This window comes from Mesoplodon densirostris, chromosome 1, assembly GCF_025265405.1.
Source record: "Mesoplodon densirostris isolate mMesDen1 chromosome 1, mMesDen1 primary haplotype, whole genome shotgun sequence".
Taxonomy (NCBI): domain Eukaryota; kingdom Metazoa; phylum Chordata; class Mammalia; order Artiodactyla; family Ziphiidae; genus Mesoplodon; species Mesoplodon densirostris.
This window is the reverse complement of record NC_082661.1, coordinates 122,257,107-122,277,295: the sequence shown is the minus strand read 5'-3', so window position 1 is coordinate 122,277,295 and position 20,189 is coordinate 122,257,107.

The window sequence follows — 20,189 nt, the reverse complement described above, 5'->3', positions numbered from 1 at the left end:
GCTTCAGAACCTGGTGGAGAAATGCTTTTTGGATCCTTAGCTGGGACAGCCTGGCTAAAAGCCTTTGTGTGACTTTTCCCCAGGGCTCCTGTCTGGACCACTATCCAGGTAATTTTGCTGGCCTCCCTCTCTATTCCCTCACCCCCAGTCTTGCACCCCCTTGACCCCAAGTAGAGGTGAAGGGTAATGGGTGACCTGGTTCTTGTTCCAATGAACACTAAACAACTGAAGATCTCATTTTCTAAGGTTCTAGTTTGATCATTCTCAGTTTGAATCCTGCTGGTACAGCTGCCTGTGTATTTTCTCATCATATATATTACTACTTAGGATACTCTGTGTTGGATCATGTCCCCCGGAACAAATATATTGAAGTCCTAACTCCCCAGGACCTCAGGTTGTGATTTTATTTGGAGACAGGGTCTTTACAGAGGTGATCACGTTAAATGAGGTCACTAGGATAGGCTCTAGTCCAATACGACTGATGTACGTATACAAGGAGGAAGTTTGCACCTGGAGACAGACATGCACAGAGGGAAGACTACTGAAGACACAGGGAGGGCGCCATCTACAAGTCAAGGAATGCCTGAGGCCACCGGACGCCAGGGGAGAGGCAAGGAGCAGATTCTCCTTTATACCCCTAGGAAGGAATTGACCCTGACAGTACCTTGATTTGGAACTTTTAGCCTCCAGAACTGTGAGACAATACATTTCTGTTGGTTAAGCCACCCAGTTACAGCAGCCCCAGGAAACTAATACACCATGTAACTTTGGCAGTGGTATTAATTCATTAAAATTTAATTCAATTTAACAAGTGCTTGTAAATGAATTCAGGCAGAGGTGGTGATATCTGATAATGGCTTAATGTGTTTCTCCCTCCTCAAGCTCTCCAAGTCTCCTCTTCCCCTCTGGGACCTACACTCCATTTATTCTCCCATCCTCTCACTGTCCCTAAATCCCCTCCATGTCCTCAGTTCACTCTACCATGGCCATCATTAGAAGCATTTTCTTGCATTCCATCAGCTACCTCACCCTCTCTCCCCTCATTATTCTTCTGGAAAACCTCAACCTTGATTAAATCCCACTCTGCCTCTACCCATACAATTAAATGTGGTCAGGAAAAACACACATGTTGAACAATAACACTTTTTTTTTAAGCTTTTTAAAAAAATTAATTTATTTTATTTTATTTTATTTAGCTTTGGCTGTGTTGGGTCTTCACTGCTGTGCGTGGGCTTTCTCTAGTTGCGGCAAGCGGGGGCTACTCTTCATTGCGGTGCACCAGCTTCTCATTGGAGTGGCTTCTCTTGTTGCGGAGCATGGGCTCTAAGCGTGCGGGCTTCAGTAGTTGTGGCTCGCGGGCTCTAGAGTGCAGGCTCAGTAGTTGTGGTGCACAGGCTTAGTTGCTCCACAGCATGTGGGATCTTCCCAGACCAGGGGTTGAACCCGTGTCCCCTGCACTGACAGGCAGATTCTTAACCACTGTGCCACCAGGGAAGCCTGAACAATAACACTTTAATTAACAGCCACTAACCTGAACTACCTGGTCCAGTCCTTCCCTCCCTCTACAAAGGATTATTTAACTTCTTCTCCCTCCTCAAAATTCTGGTATCCCCTCCTCTCCTCTTCCACTCTTCACTCTCAGCAAATGATCTTGCTGCTTGTTTCACAGTGAAGCAATGAAAAGAAGACGTCTAAACACTCCAATTTCCATGTCTACCTGAACCTGTGCTAGTGCCCTGACTAGCCTCCTTGAACTGTGGCTGGGCCTTCCACACACCTGTCTAAGGCCGGCGCCTCCTCCTGGGCGCCAGGACTCAGCTCTTCTCCCTGCCATTGCCTTCTTCTCTCCCTGCATCCTCCGTGTTCTCTGTTTACTCATCCCATCAGCATACAAACATACTGTGAGTTTTCACATTTTTAAAAAAAGAACCTCTCCTGACACATGCTTCTTCCAGCTGCCTCTCCATTTCTAAGATCTTGTTTACAGGAAAGCCAGTTGAACAAATTGTCTTCAGGTTTTTCTCCAATTTCTCTCCTTTCATTCTCTCTTGAAGTCACTCCAATCAGTCTTTTTGCCCCATCACTCCACCAAGACTAATCCTGTGAAGGTCCAAAGACCTCCAAGCTGGTAAGTCCATCGGTCAATTCTCAGTCCTCATCATACGTGAGTTATCAGAAGTACCTGTTACAGTGATTACTTCCTTCTCATTGAAATATTATCTTTCTTTGGCTCCCAGACTCCTTAATCACCTGCTTTTTCCCCTATCTCCATAGCCATTCCTTCTCCATGTCCTCTGATGCTTTCTCCTCATTTCCCAAACGTCTAAATATTGGCACATCCCAGGACTCAGTCCTTGGAATTCTTATCTTCTACATCTGCTCTCATTCTCTAGGTGATACCATTCCATCTCATGGTTCAAATATCTAAATGTTGGGGCTTCCCTGGTGGCGCAGTGGTTGAGAGTCCGCCTGCCGATGCAGGGGACACGGGTTCGTGCCCCGGCCCGGGAGGATCCCACATGCCGCGGAGCGGCTGGGCCCGTGAGCCATGGCTGCTGAGCCTGCATGTCTGGAGCCTGTGCTCTGCAATGGGAGAGGCCACAGCAGTGAGAGGCCCGCATACTGCAAAAAAAAAAAAAAAAAAAAAATCTAAATGTTGATCATCCTGACTTAATTTTCAGTTTCTCTTTCTCCCCTGAATGCCAGACTGAGATGCCCACTCAACACTTCCACCTAGATGTCTAATAGGGTCTCAAGTTTAACATAACCAAAACTAACTTGTAATTTCTTCTTCCAGCAACTCCCCCTTCACAGTACATGGCAGCTCCCCCTATCAGTTGCTCATTCCCCAAAACTGACATTCAACCAAACTCATATTTCATATTTAATCTATCAGAAATAAAGGATAGAGCTTCCCTGGTGGCGCAGTGGTTGAGAGTCCGCCTGCCGATGCAGGGGACACAGGTTCGTGCCCCGGTCCGGGAAGATCCCACATGCCGCAGAGCAGCTGGGCCCGTGAGCCATGGCCGCTGAGACTGCGGGTCTGGAGCCTGTGCTCCGCAACAGGAGAGGCCACAACAGTGAGAGGCCCACGTACCACAAAAAAAAAAAAAAAAAAAAAAAAAAAAAAAAATTAATAAAGGATATTGCCTCTTCCTTTAGGAGATATATAATACTCAATGACTTCTCCCACGTTTACCATTCACTCTTTGGTTCAAGCCACCATCATTTCATACCTGGTTTTTGCAATAGCCTTCAAATTGATTTCAATGTTTCTACCTTTGTCACTATACAGTCCTACCCAAGCAGCCCTGATGATAGACTGAACTTACTTTTATAAGAGTCTACTTGAGATATTATTCACATACTCTATTTAAAGTGTATAATCTAATGTTTTTTAGTATATTTACAGAGTTGTGCAGCTGTCAGCACAATAAACTTTGGAACATTTTCATTGCCCCCCAAAGAAACCCGATGCCCATTAATAATCACTTCTGATTTCATCCTAACTTCCCCTGCCAACCCCCCATCCTTAAGCAAACGCTAATCTAGTTTCTGTTTCTATAGATTTGCCTATTTTGGACATTTCATATAAACAGAATCATACGATACGTGACCCTTTGTAACTGGGCTCTTTCACTTAATGTGCTCAGGGTTCATCCATGTTACAGCATGTATCAGTATTTCATTGCTTTTTTTAATTACCAAATAATGTTCTGTTATGTAGATCTATTACATTTTGCTTCATTTATTCATCAGTTAATGGGCACTTGTGTTGTTTCCACTTTTGATTGTGAGTAATGCTGCTATGAACATTTGTGTACAATGCTCATATTGGACGTAACATTTTCATTTCTCCTGGGTATATAAGGAGGAGCAGAACTGCTGAGTCATATGGCAACTCTAGGTTGAACCTTTTGAGGAACTGCCAGAGTGTTTTCCAAAGAGACTGCATCATCTTACATTCCTACCAGCAATGTATGAGGTTCCAATTTTTCCACATCTTTGCCAACACTTGTTATTATCTGACATTTTGTTTATAGCCATCCTAGTGAGTGTGAAGTGATTTCTCATTATATAAACTGTTCCTTTCAAAATGTAAGTAAAACTGTGTCACTCCCCTTTTCTAAGTGCCCTGATGGCACATCACTCATAGTATCAATGAAATCCAAAGTCCTTACAATGGCTTTTAAGGTCCTAGTATAAGGCCCTGATTTGCTCCCCACCCTTCCCAGCCCAACTCTTTTACCTGCCTCTTTGCCTTTTTCTCTTTCTGCTCATTTTGGCCACACAGCCTTTGTAGTTACTGTTCCCTCTGCCTAGAGCGTGTTTCCTTCAGATACCCACCTGGCTTTTTCCCTCACCTGCTCCGGGTCTCTGTTCAATTACCACCTTGTCAGTGAGGTCCTCCCTGAGCACCATTAGCTCAGAGCCCTCCCTCGCACCTCTCCCTTACACACCACAGCCAGCAAACAGAAGTACTGGGGGAGGGAGATCTTTCAGTAGGTACCCCAAGCCACATGAATTCAGCAGTCTATACCTCCTGATAAGGTCTACACTGCCTATGGCCTTGACAGACTTGCTACTTAAAAAATATTTGGTTTTTAAGTTTTAGGTCTCAGATCTGTTTTTTTTAAAACTTTTCTTTTTTGGTTGCGCTGTGCAGCTTGTGGGACTGTAGTTCCCTGACCAGGGATTGAACCCAGGCCCTCAGCAGTGAGAGCACAGAGTCCTAACCACTGGACCTCCAGCGAATTCCCCTTAAAATTTTTTTTAATGTGGGTTTTGTTTTTTTTTTTTGCTATGAATTTTTTTTGTTCTTTCAGGATGAAGGAACATGAGGTGGAGTGCAAGCGGCTATTGGGTAGGCCATTAACATATAACCTATAACACTGCCAGAGGAGAGTCAGCATTAGAGATTTGGCTCCATTTATTTCCTGTGGCCCCAAAGATGGTGCCTTGTTACTATCTGGAATAACAGAAGATGAAAGACATGTGTGTGAGTATGTATGTGTGGGGTACCCATAGGCCCTGTCACTAAGTTGCTGTGTGACTCTGGGTAAATCACTTAACCTTCCTGGGTATATTTTCCCTATTTGTAAAACAAGGGGGGTTGGACTACATGATCTTTGATGTCCCCTCTAGCTCTGACATTCTATATTCTGTCATTCTTTTCACCTAATGAGATACTAACTCTGGCTTGGTTTTAGGCCTTGAGGTCCTGGGAACTGGCAGCTATCAGCAAAAGATCTCCAAATGCAATCTGAACCCAGTGGAGCTTAATGTATTTTTGTATCTGGGTTTCAGGAGATCAAGCTTTGAGTTGGCAATATGGGGAATTCAGTTACTATTTTTGACAAGCCGTTGGATTTATTGAATGATACATTGCATCTGGCAGCATTACTGATGAAGCAGGGAACAAGGACAGAGTTAAGAATTTCAAAATAGTTGAAGGGCTTTAAAAGATTGACCCTAATGAGGACAGTAGCTTCTTTTAAGAACCACAGGGTTTGCCTTGCAAAACTCTCATTATGTAGCATGAGCTGCTTAAAGACAGAGAGGGAGGTGGTATGAGGGGAAAAGGGTTAGGAGGGGAGACTGTGGGAGGGACAGGGCGCAGGTGGGCGAGGCAGGGGGCCTGTTACTCTTGCTCTTAATAGATTAGTTGATTACTTATTCGTGTGTGTCTGTTGGGAGGGGAGGAGAGTGATGTTGATGAAATTGTGAGGGTAGGAAAGGTTGGGGGTGGTTGGTCTCTATGTTGCTTGTAGAAATAAAAGATTTCACTCCTGTAAAACAAAAGACCTATTAAGAACAAGTAAGGACGAGAGCTAATTTGCACTAATGTGATGACACTTTCTAACATTGGCTTTCCCTGTGATAGCCTCACCCTGTGTGATTGTTTGTCATGCCCTAGGGCCACCTCTACAGAGGAGTTCCTTAGAGGACCAGGTTAGGGATGGATGAGATCCCTGGCCCTAGCCTGGTAAGAGGCAGAAAGGATGAAGGGCATTGGAAGAACTAGGGACACAGTCTGAAACTTCTGCCTCAGTAGCTGAGTGTCCTCAGGGTCTGCTGATGGTATGTGCTCCTAGGACATCTGTACATAAGAGTCATTGGGGCTACATTGTCTTGTGATCCTCTGTACATGGCTCCGAGCATGCAATCATATCCTGGGGATGCAAGAAGGGACCTCTTAGTCCAGAGGGGGCCTGCAGGTTTCATGTTGACTATCAACATTGATTGATTAGTAGTGATTTCCTGGAACACTCTGTTGAGAAGGATTCTAAGTTTCTTATCTAGGCTCAGGAGAAGAGAGTACCTTCATGGATTAGCAATGTCTCCAATGAGTGAGAAGTGTCCAGGGTGTGCAAGCTGTGTATTCGCCTGATTTTAGAGAGAAAGTTGAGGTTACAAGAGGAAGTGACCTGCCCGATGTCACAGAGCGTGCTAGGCAGCTGGGAAGAAACCCAGGTCTCCTTTCTCTGATTCCTAAAGTAATGACACCTTGCCATGTTGGGAGCTACTTTCAAAGGGCCTCTGTTCCAGAGGATATTCACAAAGTGTGTAGAGAAACCTGAAGCTGGGAATGACTGGCATGTGACGACACACAAACACCCCACTTTGAGTCACATCATAAACTTTCTTTTGCTTTTGTTTCAGCAGGGATGGAAATAACACCTATCTGCTTTGTCTGTGAAAGCTGCACTACGACAGAGGCCATGGAAACACTCTTCTTGGAGCTATGAACCTTTTTAAAGGAAAGTTCATTGTTCTACAGAGACATATCAAGTATTCATATTTCTTTCAAATATTTCCCCCCATAACTTATGATTTGGGGCTTTTATCCTCTGGAATTCTCAGTATCTGTTTTCCTCCTAAAGGTGAAGTTGCTAACCTAGCCTTACTGAAGGGTTTCATTTTATGATGAGGGTTTGTGTCTAATGGACTCTATAGGGGCTGTGGATCCCTGGTTCCTGCCACCCCCCCCCCCCCCGCCAACCACCAATGCTGGCAGTATAGGCTGCTCTTCAGGAACTGCCTTTGGTGGAAGGGAGCTGTCTTGCCCATGGTATGTCCCCACTCCAAGGACAGTGTGTACTCAGGGACTGTCTGTACAGGGGTTCAAGAGCAATCCTGAAGGGCTACACCAGCTCTAGTTCTTCCCATGGGACCAGTGAGGCCTCTATTGCAACTGAATCCGTGGAACATCTCCCTAAGCTCAATTCTACATTCCCCACCTTCGTAGAGGCATTGTTCCTGAGAGCAAACCACAATAAACATCCTGGGTGCAAATCTCTGTCTCAGAGCTTACGTTACAGGGAATACCACCCAAGACAGACTGGATTTTGAGGGTGCTGAACCACGGGATGGAATAAAAAGCTGGATAAGGGAGAGTTTACTGAAATGAGAACACTTTCCCCGGACACAGGATTTAACACACTGGCAAGGACTCCTGGGGACAGTGCTAGGATGGCGTTTGGAACCTTGGAGAATGCCCACACCAAATGAAGTAGAAATGTCAGAACTGCCCAGGCAGATGGTAGAGGAAGTGATGGGAGGGCTCAGAGAAATGAGTCCGCTGGAATGGATATACTACATAAGGCCAGAAAACCCAATTAGCTGACGATTTTCCATGGAAGGGTGAGGCGAACACTCTTTTACCCAAGCAGTAAGGAATGTGCTCGTGAGGTAAGCACAGGTATCGCTGAGAAGTTCAGTGGTGTTAGTCCTTTGTGGCCAGGACTGAAGTAAGAGATGCTGTTACAGAACTGGGCTCCCTAGTAGTAACAAGGATGGTAGGACCCTCAAATAACAGAGGCCACGTGGTGATGCTTAATGCCAGGAGCAAGGCAGGTGCAGTTACTGTAAAGAGTAGAAAGATCAGAGCGGCCACTGGGGGATCTGGCTTGCAGAGAGCTTTGGAGACATTAAGTAGAATATGGTGTTCTTCGGACGTACGGATATGAGGGGGGTGAAGGGGGGGTGGGATGAATTGGGAGATTGGGATTGACATATATACACTACTATGTATAAAACAGATAACTAATGAGAACCAACTGTATAGCACAGGGAACTCTACTCAATGCTCCGTGGTGACCTAATGGGAAGGAAATTTTAAAAAGAGGGGATATATATATATATACGTATAACTGATTCACTTTGTTGTACAGCAGAAACTAATACAACATTGTAAAGCAACTATACTCCAATAAAAGTTAATTAAAAAAAAGAAAATGGTGTTCTTGTAAGTCAACTACACTTCAGTTAAAAAAAAGAATATGGTGTTCTTTAGGGACAAGATAGACAGGGAACCAACAGGGTATTACTTAATTTATACAATAAAAGAAATAAAGGATAGATGGAGAGGAAGCGGAAGGCAGTCACCACAGGCGAAAAAAAAGGTCATGATTCTTTACCTATTTTCTTGACTTGATCTGGTTCTTAGACCTGAAGCCCACTGACTAAAGGAGAGGTCTGGTCTCCTTGAGGAAGAAGCCTATGACATCACGGTAAGATTATGCAGTATTAATTCTTTCAGATCTTTGGGGGTACACTGAGGTAAGGGGATGGCCCAGGCATTTTGAGGAATGTGGGACATAAGGGTTGGAATTGATGTTGATGGGCCAGGGACACAAAACATCATCTTGGTCTCCTTATTAGAGTGAGAGAGTTTAGGAGGCAAGTAATAAATGGAATCCTATTTCTGTCTGGTTAATAGTGGGTCCAGTGGTTCTACCCAGTGGTCAGTTCCCTGGACCTTGACTATAAAAGGCTTGACTTCTGGACTCCTCCTGCCGCGGACCTTGAGCACTGGCTCAGGTGGAATTTACAGGCCAGCGCTGCTCAAGTTTATACCACTGGCTGATGGAAGTACATGGCCACATTTTCATTCCCAACACTGAAAACTTGACCCAAACTACTCTTAGGTGAATTGTGTTGCACTTCACCTGGTAGTTTGTGCCAGCATGTTTGCTGAATACTTGAGCAAGTGCCGGGCTTCCATTTACTGCATGATTTAACTAAGTTTTACTGGTTGGGTTGAACTCCAAGAATCAAAGTAAATAACAAGGTCCATTAGGCCTTCTTTTGTAGGTTCGTTCACTGCTATAGCCACATGCATTCTGCATTTCTGATGGAGGGGGCTGATCCCACATAGGATGCTAGGAGAGTCATTGCTTGGCTAATATTAGGAATTTGGCCTTTTCTAATGTGGATGTGTGTGAAATATTCTTATCCAGCAGTTTATTTTGCTCTTCCTTTTTCCTCTGGCAATATATTATCAGCTTCTCCTTTGCTCTTGGTTTCAGGAAAGGTTATTATGTTGTTTCAATCATATGTGTACGTAATGCCCATTAGTACTAATGGGATGTATTCTTTCATCGGGACATAATTGCCAGTAGTATGCAAATCAGCACATTCGTTCTTCTTCAGCTTTTGCTGAAGGCTCTGTTCTTGGGCAACATATGGTCTCTAGTCACCTCCTCACTCTGCTCTAAAAATTTTCCATTACATATCTTAATCATCAATTTTTTTTTGCCCTTTGCTTAAGAAATGAATTAAGGCAGGAAAAATTGAGATGACAACCAATTTTAGATTGAAAAGAACCTCTTCTCCTTACTGCCAAAACCCACTGTTGTATTTTTACATTTTTCTTTCTCTTTTTTTTTTTTTACGTCACCAATTAGCGCCTCAAAGTGATTTTTGCGTCTGGCATGCATGGAGTGTGAACTATAAAAATTCTAGCTTCAAAGCTTCTTTTGCTCTATTCTGTGGAAAAAAATTCCCTTTAACAAGAAATTGCTCAGGCACAAGGGATAACAGTTTAAGATGCATCACTAACAGCATTTGTCCAGACAAAGTAATTTTAGAAAATGTGTGGTTCTGATAAAAGTCAACTTGATGAATACCCAGAAAGAATAATGAAAGAGCACCTACTGTGTGTCAGGCGCCATGTGTGCCTTGTATCATTTAGTTTTCTTAGTAGACAAGGCAACTAAAGTAATTTGCCCAAGTTCATTCATTCGACCATGCATTCTTTTACCAAAAAATTATTTAATGAGCACTGTTTTTTTGTAGGCATTGTGCCAGGCACTTAGGATAGCATGCTGAATGTGAAACAGGTGATCCCTGCCTTTATGGGGCTTGCCATATAATTAGGAGGACAGAAAAAATATACCCAAAGAAATAAATCAATGAAAAATAAATAGTGGTAAGTGCTCCAAAGGCAATAAATAGGGGGTTAAGAGAGAGAAGAACTGGTGGTGCAGGGTGGGTGGAACTTCCTTGACCTTGGATGGCACAATGCAAGTAGGGACCAGAGCCTTGATTCAAACCCAAGTTAGTCTGGCCCCAAAGCTGTTCCTTCCATTACATTTGTATCAGCTGGGCAACTCCCTTCTGAGTTTTCATCATGACTATGATGGCTAACATTTCCTGAGTCCCTACTATGTGCCAGGCCCTATTCAATTTTATGTGTTTCTTTAGCTACCTCATGAAGTAGGAATCGTTTTTCCCCCATTTTGCAGATGAGGAACCTGAGACACAAGAGAAGTTTGAGACTTGCCCAAGGTGACACAGTACAGTTTCTCTTCAGCCCCCAATGTGTATGTCCCTAGCAGCTAGATTTTATAGCTGATCTTTCTTCTCAGAGCCTGAGGGGTTGTGCTCTCCTTGGGAACAGAGGCTTAGGTAATGTGGATGGGCTGATGGGACATTCTGTCTTTCTCTATCTCTGAAAAAGGAGCAGGAGAAGGATAAAACATCCGTGACTGGAGCCTGGGAGTCAAGAATAACAGGGATTTTGAATGGTGTTTTACTTCTTTAAAAATATCACATGTCTTTCAGATTTAAAAAGTGATTTGTGGGGCCTCCCTGGTGGCGCAGTGGTTAAGAGTCCGCCTGCCGATGCAGGGGATACGGGTTCGTGCCCCGGTCTGGGAGGATCCCATATGCCGCGGAGCGGCTGGGCCCGTGAGCCATGGCCGCTGGGCCTGCGCATCCGGAGCCTGTGCTCCGCAACGGGAGAGGCCACAACAGTGAGAGGCCCGCATACCGCAAAAAGAAAAAAAAAAAAAAAAAAAAAAAGTGATTTGTGCTCATTATAGGCCATTTGGGGGAAAAAAAGGATAGAGAAATGTAAAGACGAGAATAAAAATCACTTATAGTTCTATCACCCAGAAAGTGCAGTATTTTTTCAATATATAATAACAAAAGTAACTGACACTTACATAGCACTTACGGTGTGCCAGGTGTATTTCCACATAACTTACATTGTATTAACTGATTTAATCATCACAGTAACCCTACATGGAAGGTACTATTATTATCACTATATTATAGACAAGGAAAGTGAAGTAAAAAAATGGTTAAGTAACATTCTTAAGACCACAAAATCAAACCAACCCAGGCAGCCTGGTTCTGGAGACCACACTACCCATCATCCTGCTATTCCCTCTCGCTATAAAAAGAGATGTATATATTCTTTTATAAACCTGGGATCACATTTTACATACAATTTTAGATTCTGCTTTTTAAGTGAACATTATTTCATGGGCATTTTTCCACATCCTTACATGTTCTTCAAAATATTTTTAACGGCCGTATGGATATATTTTATATAACCACCTCCCACTGTTACACACTTAAGTTGTTTCCATCTTTTTTGTAATTATAAAAAAATGACGCAGTGAATGTCTGTATACATAAACCTTTGATCTACTTTCTGATTATTTCCTCAGGACAGACTCCTGAAAGAGAATGACTTGGTCAGAATTTTTGGCATTTCTTCAAACCTATGGTGGTTATTAAAGGTGTTCAGATGTGTGGCACATATTTAAATAACAAAAACTCAGGAAAGTTAGAGATCTGTGTGGGCTGAGCAAAAACAAAAACAAAAACAAAAACAATCAGGGAAGACTTCCTTAAGGAGGTGGGTGGAGTACGAGCCAGCCTTGGACAATGAGAGGCCGGAGCCTGAGGAGGGGAGAGTTTCTCTAAGGCTCTGGGCATCGACCTTCTGTAAGTCTTGGGCAGGGTCAAGGTGAGAGGAGGTTTCACAGAGCAGGGTCTTAAAGGATGAAAGGAATGTCCAAGGCAGACAAGGGCTGTGAGGAGAGGAACTAAGTGGGTCTTTTAGGCAGTGGGAAGAATATAAGCAGGTCCAGAGATGTGAGAGAACATGAAGGGCTTTTAGTTGATGCAGGAAAGATGTGGGAGATGAGCTGAGAAGAGGTGGGCAGGGCCTAGATCATGAAAGGGGCTTGTACATCACACTAAGGAAGACTGCTTTTCTTATGTACGCAACAGAATTGTTGAAGAGTTTGAGCTTAAAAAGAGATGTGGTCACGTTCTCCTTTTTGATAGCACTGTGGTGCCAGGCAGTAGGTGGGACGGAAGGGGGTAAGGGCAGGGGAAGACCCGCTTGGGAGGATGTTTGGGGACCCCAGCACAGTCTTGATTCCAGTAGCTTTGCCCACGGGGGGACCGTGGCCCTATCTGTCATTCTTCATGCCTTGCCAACAGGAGGACAGAGCGAATATAAACACTGACATGGAAATGAAAAAGCTGCAGAAACAAAGAGCACAAACACTTCCTCTATGTTGTTGAGAGTTAACATCCGCAAGAAATATGCACGTATGTCAGAGCAGAAAATAATGAGGCAGTGTACGTCCTTAAACAGATTCAGCCCATCACTGCTGGGGCCCCAGCAGAAGGGGGGGCCAGTTGGGGGCTCCTTCCAGTGTCAGCATTGGCTGCTCCTTTCCAAGCAGACAGGTCACTCAGTACTTTCTTCCAGGCAATTATTTTCGGGACGACTGGGGATTTCGATCAACCAATCAAGCTTTTATAGAAGCCACTTTCCTTGATTATGTCCACGATCTTTAACTCAGGGAGAGATTTTCTTCAGTATGGCTTGACAGCCTCAAGTTTTCAATTAATTTCTCTCTCCCCACTTTCTGCATCTTGCTTTTGCTTTCAGCTGGGGAGCTGTAGTGTTCATAGGCTCACATGAACTTCCCGTGCAGTTGTGTGTGTGTTTTAAAGGCATCTGAAGCCTTCTCTCAATGAGGAATGTCCCATGAAAGAGCAAAAAGCTGACTGAACAGGAAGAACTGAGAAGATGTACGGATGGTTGTAGGGGTTTCTGATTCCTGGATTTAGGACCAGCCCCAAGGGTTTTTAGAATCAGTGTTTCCAAAAGCAGGAGGTATATTTCTGCTCCAAAATACATTGATGAATATTTTGAATTTTAATGGACATACGTCTATTTCAGTGTGATTTATTTCATGGAAATGATCCCCTTTCTTTTAAAATAAAATTATTGGCATAATATATAAGTGACTTAAATAAGAATGTTAGGTAAATATTGGTTCAGCTGTTATGTGGAAGTTGGCAAATCTCTTGAAGGTGGTGCCTGAATGCCTTAATATTAGGAGACACTGGAATGAATTTTGGGATCAGAGCGACATGGATAAAATTCAAGCTCTGACTTTTTGTAAACGTGTGCCAGTTGGAAAATTACTTAATATCTCTGCATCTGTTTTTTTAAATCTGTGAAATGGGCATGTAAAACCACCTTTCAGCATTGTTGTGGGGTTTAGAGATTCATTTGTTCATTCATGTCTTTATTCAGTCATTAAATATCTATTAAGTGTTGGTTAAGTGCCACTCACTGTCTGGGCACAGGGAATACAGCAGTGAACCAAAGTCTCTGACTTCATGGAGCTCCCATTCTACTGGGGGGTGGACCCAGGCACCAAATGCATAGATCTATACAGAAGAAACTCAAATGCTAAGAAAAATACAGCCGATAAGGGAGAGGTTAGAGCAAAACTTCTGAGACACGAATGTGTCAGGTGTGTCTGAGGAAAAGCAAGGCAGTCACTGTGTGGTGGAAGTGGATGGAGGGAGAGGGAAAAAGGAGGAAATGATTGGAACAGGAAGTCAGATGCTGGGGTAGAGAGTGCCTAGTAGGGTACAGTAAACACCTTGGGTTTTATTTTAACTGTGACAGGATGAGGAGTGTTCAGTACATTGTATATATTCATAATGACCAGTTCAATTAATATTTGAATACTGACTGACCTAGTAAATCTGGTTACCTAGTTACTAGTCCACGTTACCTAGTAACATGTGTCCAGCACTACATTAGCCTCCCAGGTTTTGGCAATACAAAGATAAGCTGCACAGATGGGTTCAAATTCTTGTTAGAGAAATAGCAGTCTAATCAATTAATATCTAATGTTCATCATGTACTTGCTATGTGCCAGGCATATTTACAAGTGTTTTCTTTTAATGCAGTAGCTGATATAGTCCTTACAAAAGTGTATAATCAATTATCCCCATTTTTCAGATGAGGAAGCTGGGGGCACAGCTTACCACCTCTCACCTCTGAAAAAAAGGAGAGTGAAATAAATGTGCTCCCTTTGAGGTTCAAAGTGCAGAGGGCACGCAGAGCAAACATTATGCCAAACAAGGCGAACGCAGCCACGGGATTCACTCTGGAGGGACGCTGCCACCTACTCTCTGTGACGGCGGCCACACCGCCTCTGCTCCTTGTGCTTCCGTTTCCTCATCCCTGAAATGAGGTCAGGTGGGGCACCCCCGCCATAGGAGAGTCCTGAGAACCGCGTACAGGAAATGCTTTTGCACAGAGCCTGGCACTTGACAAACCTCTCAAGTCTTAGCGATACACCCACAGAGGTTAGGAAAATGTGTCATGAACTGGCCGCCCTGGGCCTGGGCCTTGAGGGCTGAGTGGCAGGAAGCAAAGGTAGATACGTTAATTTTAGGTTGACAGAGCACCTCTTAGGAAATTAAACAGTGTTGAAAGCTCATGGTATGGCTGGACGGATGGTGGGTGAGAGTGTAGTGGACAGTTCTTTTAATTCTGTTAATTTGTGACATTGAGGAGACCTTGATGGCCATCCTAAGCACAGGGAACTTCTTTTTTTTTTAAAGAGGCCCTGGGAAGCTTTGATCCTTTGAGCACGGGGAGCCTGTGACCTGACCTGTGCTTTCACAGACGTGCCCAGCAGCCACACGAGGAGAACAGTACCATGGTCCGGGTGACCGAGCACAGGGAAGGGTGGACAGGGGAGGTGAGGGAGAGAGACAGAGCAGAGGTGGCATCTACACGGTTTCAAGCCTGATTTCACCAACTCCTTGGAGCTACACACAAGAGAAATCCAGATTCACCCATCCTGACCTCTTTCTGTGTCCTCAAGGGATGAGTCTACTTAGAGCTCCTTAGTTTTCCCATCTGTTAAGTGGGAAAAATAAAGCCAGAATCTCATGGCTCCCAATGGGATACAATCATATGTTATGTTACCATCGAGAATCCTGTGGAAACGCAGACTTGTTTCACTCCTCCTGCTAATAAAAAACTATCTGCCTACCAGAAGACAGTACCAACAAACTTGCATCTTCTGAGTATCGGAAAGCACTGGTTGGGGTTTGAGCTATTCGCTCACTTATGATCTGAGATTATTCTAAAAAGACTTTGCAGCTTAGGCTAATTGTGTAATTGGGATGTTTCCAGATGAAATTCGACTTGTATTTTTTAAAAAATGCTTTGAAGAACTGGTTGCCATGGTGCTGTTCTGCTGACAAGATCCTTCACTTGCTCTCACTAAGCACCAGTAATGGGCTTCTGTTTATTCCAAGTTTCAGGTGACCCCACCTGAACATCTCCAAGGAAGCAAGGTAGGAACTGGAAGGAATTAGTGAAGTCCTTCCCTCGTTCTCCTTGATGGGGGTGAATCTCAGCAGACAAGGAGATTTGTCATTGCAGGGGTGGGAATGCCTAGGAGAGACCCAGCTGGCGGGGAGGGACTTCCCTGACCCCTCTGCCATGGGCACCTGGGAGTTGGGGAAAGAAACCTCTGTACATCTGCTACAATATAAACTGGATGGATGCTTCGGGATAAGAGCACTAAACCCCTCATATTTGTGGGCAAATCATTGTTTGCAGACAGAACTGTCTTTAAGAAATAACATGGTCTTAAAAATTAATATTTATGTTTTTATAGTATTACTGTTCTAAATTGGAGAAAGCCTTTGTTCTAACTCAATTTTCCAACCTAGTGGACAATCATTCTTACCCATCGTCCTTCAGCTTCTTGTACCGAGGGTTTGTTTTAAGGATGTGAAACATCTTCCCCAGATGCAGTATTTTTGGCTTCATTAAAAGTTTTTCTAGTTCCTCTTCAGTCATGTCAATATTTACCTTGGACAATGCTTTGTATCCTTTTGTTTATAATTCCAGAATTCTCCAAGACAAACTGATTATTCATGACCCTCTGGCCTGCTTTACAATTTAAACATACCTTATGTTGAAGTTTTAAGAGCTTGAGTCCCCCAAACTATTTCCTCTACTTCTCATAGATTCAGAACTTGTAACCTTCCATACTCACTTCATGCCCTGTATTTTCTTTTCCTTTCGGGGATCTTCCAAGCGCTTCTGTTTCGTTGAGCATACTCTTGGAACATGAGCCAGTGAACTTTTTCTTCCCCTCCTTTTATGGTCCCCGGATCCCTCCGTCCTGCCAAGGATGCTTTTAGAACATGGCATTGTACCCACCTTCCTTGAACACGCCCATTGTTTCCCCAAAGACCACTCTTCTGCTTGTTGAATTTCTGGTTGCCGATACAGAGAACATGTAACCCCATCTTTGTTGTCTAAAGACTTTCATTTAAACCCCTCAATTACTAAAAGAAGGCCCCAGTGGTCAACATGACACCATAAAGCTACAGCACATTTTTCTTGAGAAACCCACTTATATACAGCCAGTCCTCTTTCCTTAATTGCTTAGCATTTTGTGATTCTGTGTTTCCCTCAGTACTCTACACGTGGCTTACAGTCATAGAGGATCTAAAATTTACACAGTATTTCACATTCATTATTACATTTGATCCTCGTAACAATTTTGTGAGAAAGACCTAGAAGTGACCTTCCTGAGATTACAAAGGGATCTGAGTAAACCACAGTTTTTGCCTTCGAGGATATTTATATTAATAAATGATTTGGTTTTATGTAAGTCTTTCTGTTCCTGTGAAACACTGTATTTTTCTTGATTTGGGGACATTGCATGTGCTGTTTCTTTTGCTTGAACTACGCAACTTCTCCTTTTGACCAGCTAAACTCCTACCCATTTTTCAAATGTCAGCTTCAAGTTTTACTTCCTCTAGAAGCATTCCCTGGTCCCCCAAGTCTGGGCTAGGATTTCTTCCTTTGTGTGCCCATAACACCCTTAAAAATACATAAATAAGTTTATCATACTTAAAAATACATAAATACACATAAATAAGTTTATCATACTGTCTGCCACCTAATGATTACTTGACTAGCATTCACTTGTTACTGTCATTCCCCTTCCTATCTCTTACTGTACTGTGCCTCTCCTGCTTGCCATTGTATCCCCACTACCTAGCTCTGGGATGGTGCTCTATAGTGGTTAAATAAACGAATGATGCTTATTGTGTTTTCTGGTTGGTATAGCTTTGGATCCTTGAGTTCAAGAACAGAAAGGGCTCCAAGAAGGTCCAGGAAATTTGAGGTATTTCCAAGTTCATTCCTTGTAACACCATCTGAATGTTGATAGCTAATGTGGCTATCTGATGTTTGTCCTACAAAACGTCCTTGTCCCTTACTTTGTCTTTGCCTTTTCCTTTTGGGGAACTGTCCTTTTTCCCAGTTTTGATTAGTGTTATTCAGGTGGGGCTGCCCACATCTTGGGATCAGGAGTAGGCCTAATAAACACAGTCTATCCCCAAGGTCCAATGACTTAACCCAGGTTGGTAACTGTGACTTTTTTTTTTTTTTTTTTTTTTCAGTACGTGGGCCTCTCACTGTTGTGGCCTCTCCCATTGCAGAGCACAGGCTCCGGACGTGCAGGCTCAGCGGCCATGGCTCACGGGCCCAGCTGCTCCATGGCATGTGGGATCTTCCTGGACTGGGGCACGAACCCATGTCTCCTCCATTGGCAGGCGGACTCTCAACCACTGCGCCACCAGGGAAGCCTGGTAACTGTGACTTTTGCTGAAACTCTTAATTAAGAGAGGGTCTTGTTTTCCTTTGACGGTTGCAAGCAACAGAAACAGCACAGAACCTCTGATTCTTTGGGAGCCTGTGGAGAGATCCAAGAAGCCATCACAGAACCACCAGAGTCAAGAGATGGTGATAGAGTGAAGGCTGATGAAGACATCAATGAATACCTGGATTCAGCAGTATCCGATCCTGTGAATTTCCAAATTTATGAACTACAGATTTCCCTTTTGGCTGCAACTAGTTTGAGTTACATTTTGGTCAGTCATGAACAACTGAAAGAGTTCTAATTCAATGGAAAACAAAACACCACGGTATTTTAATTACTGACATTAGTGCTTTTTGTTCCTTTGTGGCTTGGCCTTATGCTTTCACTTCACTCTTTAAAAGAGAAAAACAGTCTTCTGCCTGGCCCCCAGTGTTGGGCCGCACCCCGCAGGCCTGCAAGCCCTATACTTGCCGAGCTGCAAGCCCGGAGTCAGCAGCAGAGACATCAGTGGTTTACTGGATGGGGGATCTTACCCATCTGAATCAAGGTCCTGGAGTGACTTCCCACTATTTGCAGCAGCGAGTGGGCAGGACATGGTGGCAGTCTTCACTTCCAGGGGGGGATACCAGTTATAGGAGGAATTGACATCAGGCTGGCTCATGGGTTACCAGGGAAACTAGCAGAGGGGCACGCCCCTTACCACCCCTTTGTTAAGTTATCAGATGGAGACGTTCTGACCTAAAGGTTAGAACAAGCACTAGCTGTGGTAGGGGTAAGGTTGTACGAAGGTCAGTGATGTGAGCAGGTGTAGGTGAAGCAAGCACTGGTCTAGCAGGGGATGTACAGAGAGCAAGAGAACAGCCATCATGGGTGGCCTGATCATATACTCCACCCCTACATACCCTGCACGACCCTTACATTCTTGTTCCCCCCCATCTTCCTCAATATCCCTGGGGTCAGGTATGTAAAGGGGCACTGCAACCAGATATCACGAATACAATACAGACACCAGCAGCTAAAGCGTACCAAGAGTAAGATACCTAGTATGCTAAGAACAGTCATTCGCCAGAATGTGGGCAAATTTTAGAGCTAAGCACTTACGGGGTCAATGGAGAGGGAGTCAATGGCAGAAGCGTCCTGTCCAGTTACAAGGAAAGTAAGGCCACGCCTAGTTTTCACAAACCCAGAGCCACCCCTATGGGGAGGGGAAGGCCCTGGCTCTAAAAGAAACATCCTGATGGCCTAGCCAGGAGTCAGCAGTCAGAGTACAGGTCTGCGTCCCCACGTTATGTTGAGTCACATAAGGGGTGGACCCATTAGGTCTTTTCAAACAGAAAACAGTTAATCCCATTAGTCAGACTTGCATGTCCAGAAACCAGCCTATTCTATTCCACAGAGCCCAGGGGGCCTCATGGGCAGTCAGTTGTACAGTAACATTTACTGACAGGAATCCTTCTGACGTATTGGCATGTGGGACAAAGAGATGGTGAGAGCCTTTTCCCTGCTTTCTCAGTCATCCCCACGTAGTCACATTAGCTGGGTCTATTTTTCATGGAAGTACAGAGAAGGATGACAACGGCATCTCACTGTAGACCCAGCAATTAGACTCATTTTGCAATGAGGCCATCGTTGCTTCCCAGTCCTTGACGAGATTTTCTCCACTCAGACTAGGGATGAAATGTAACACATCTAACAGGCACAACACAGGGGAGTTAATCAAAATGCAACCAGTACCTGCATTCTGAGATAATACCACACCTGCCTGTGGTTTTTGTCCTGGTCTACAATACATTTCAGAAAACTCAAGTTTTCAGTAATACACAAATGTATCCAAAATCACATCTACAATGGCCACCTAGTTTTACCTTGAATGTCTGCACCACAGCTACTCCATTTTGACTTTCAAATGCATTCCCCTCCACAATGGCCAAAGCAGATGTACAATGCATGTTCAACAGGTCAAACAACAGGCCACTCTGGTCAGTTTAGTTTAAGTTAAACCTTGTACAAGCCATAATGACTTTCCCATACCTCCATATGTGAAGATTTTCCCATCATTTCCCCTTTTGATCGCAAATCTTTCAACAGACCAAAGTATATGTCCCTCAAAGCCAGGGTGAATACTGCCTGCCTGCCCTCATCCAGATCATG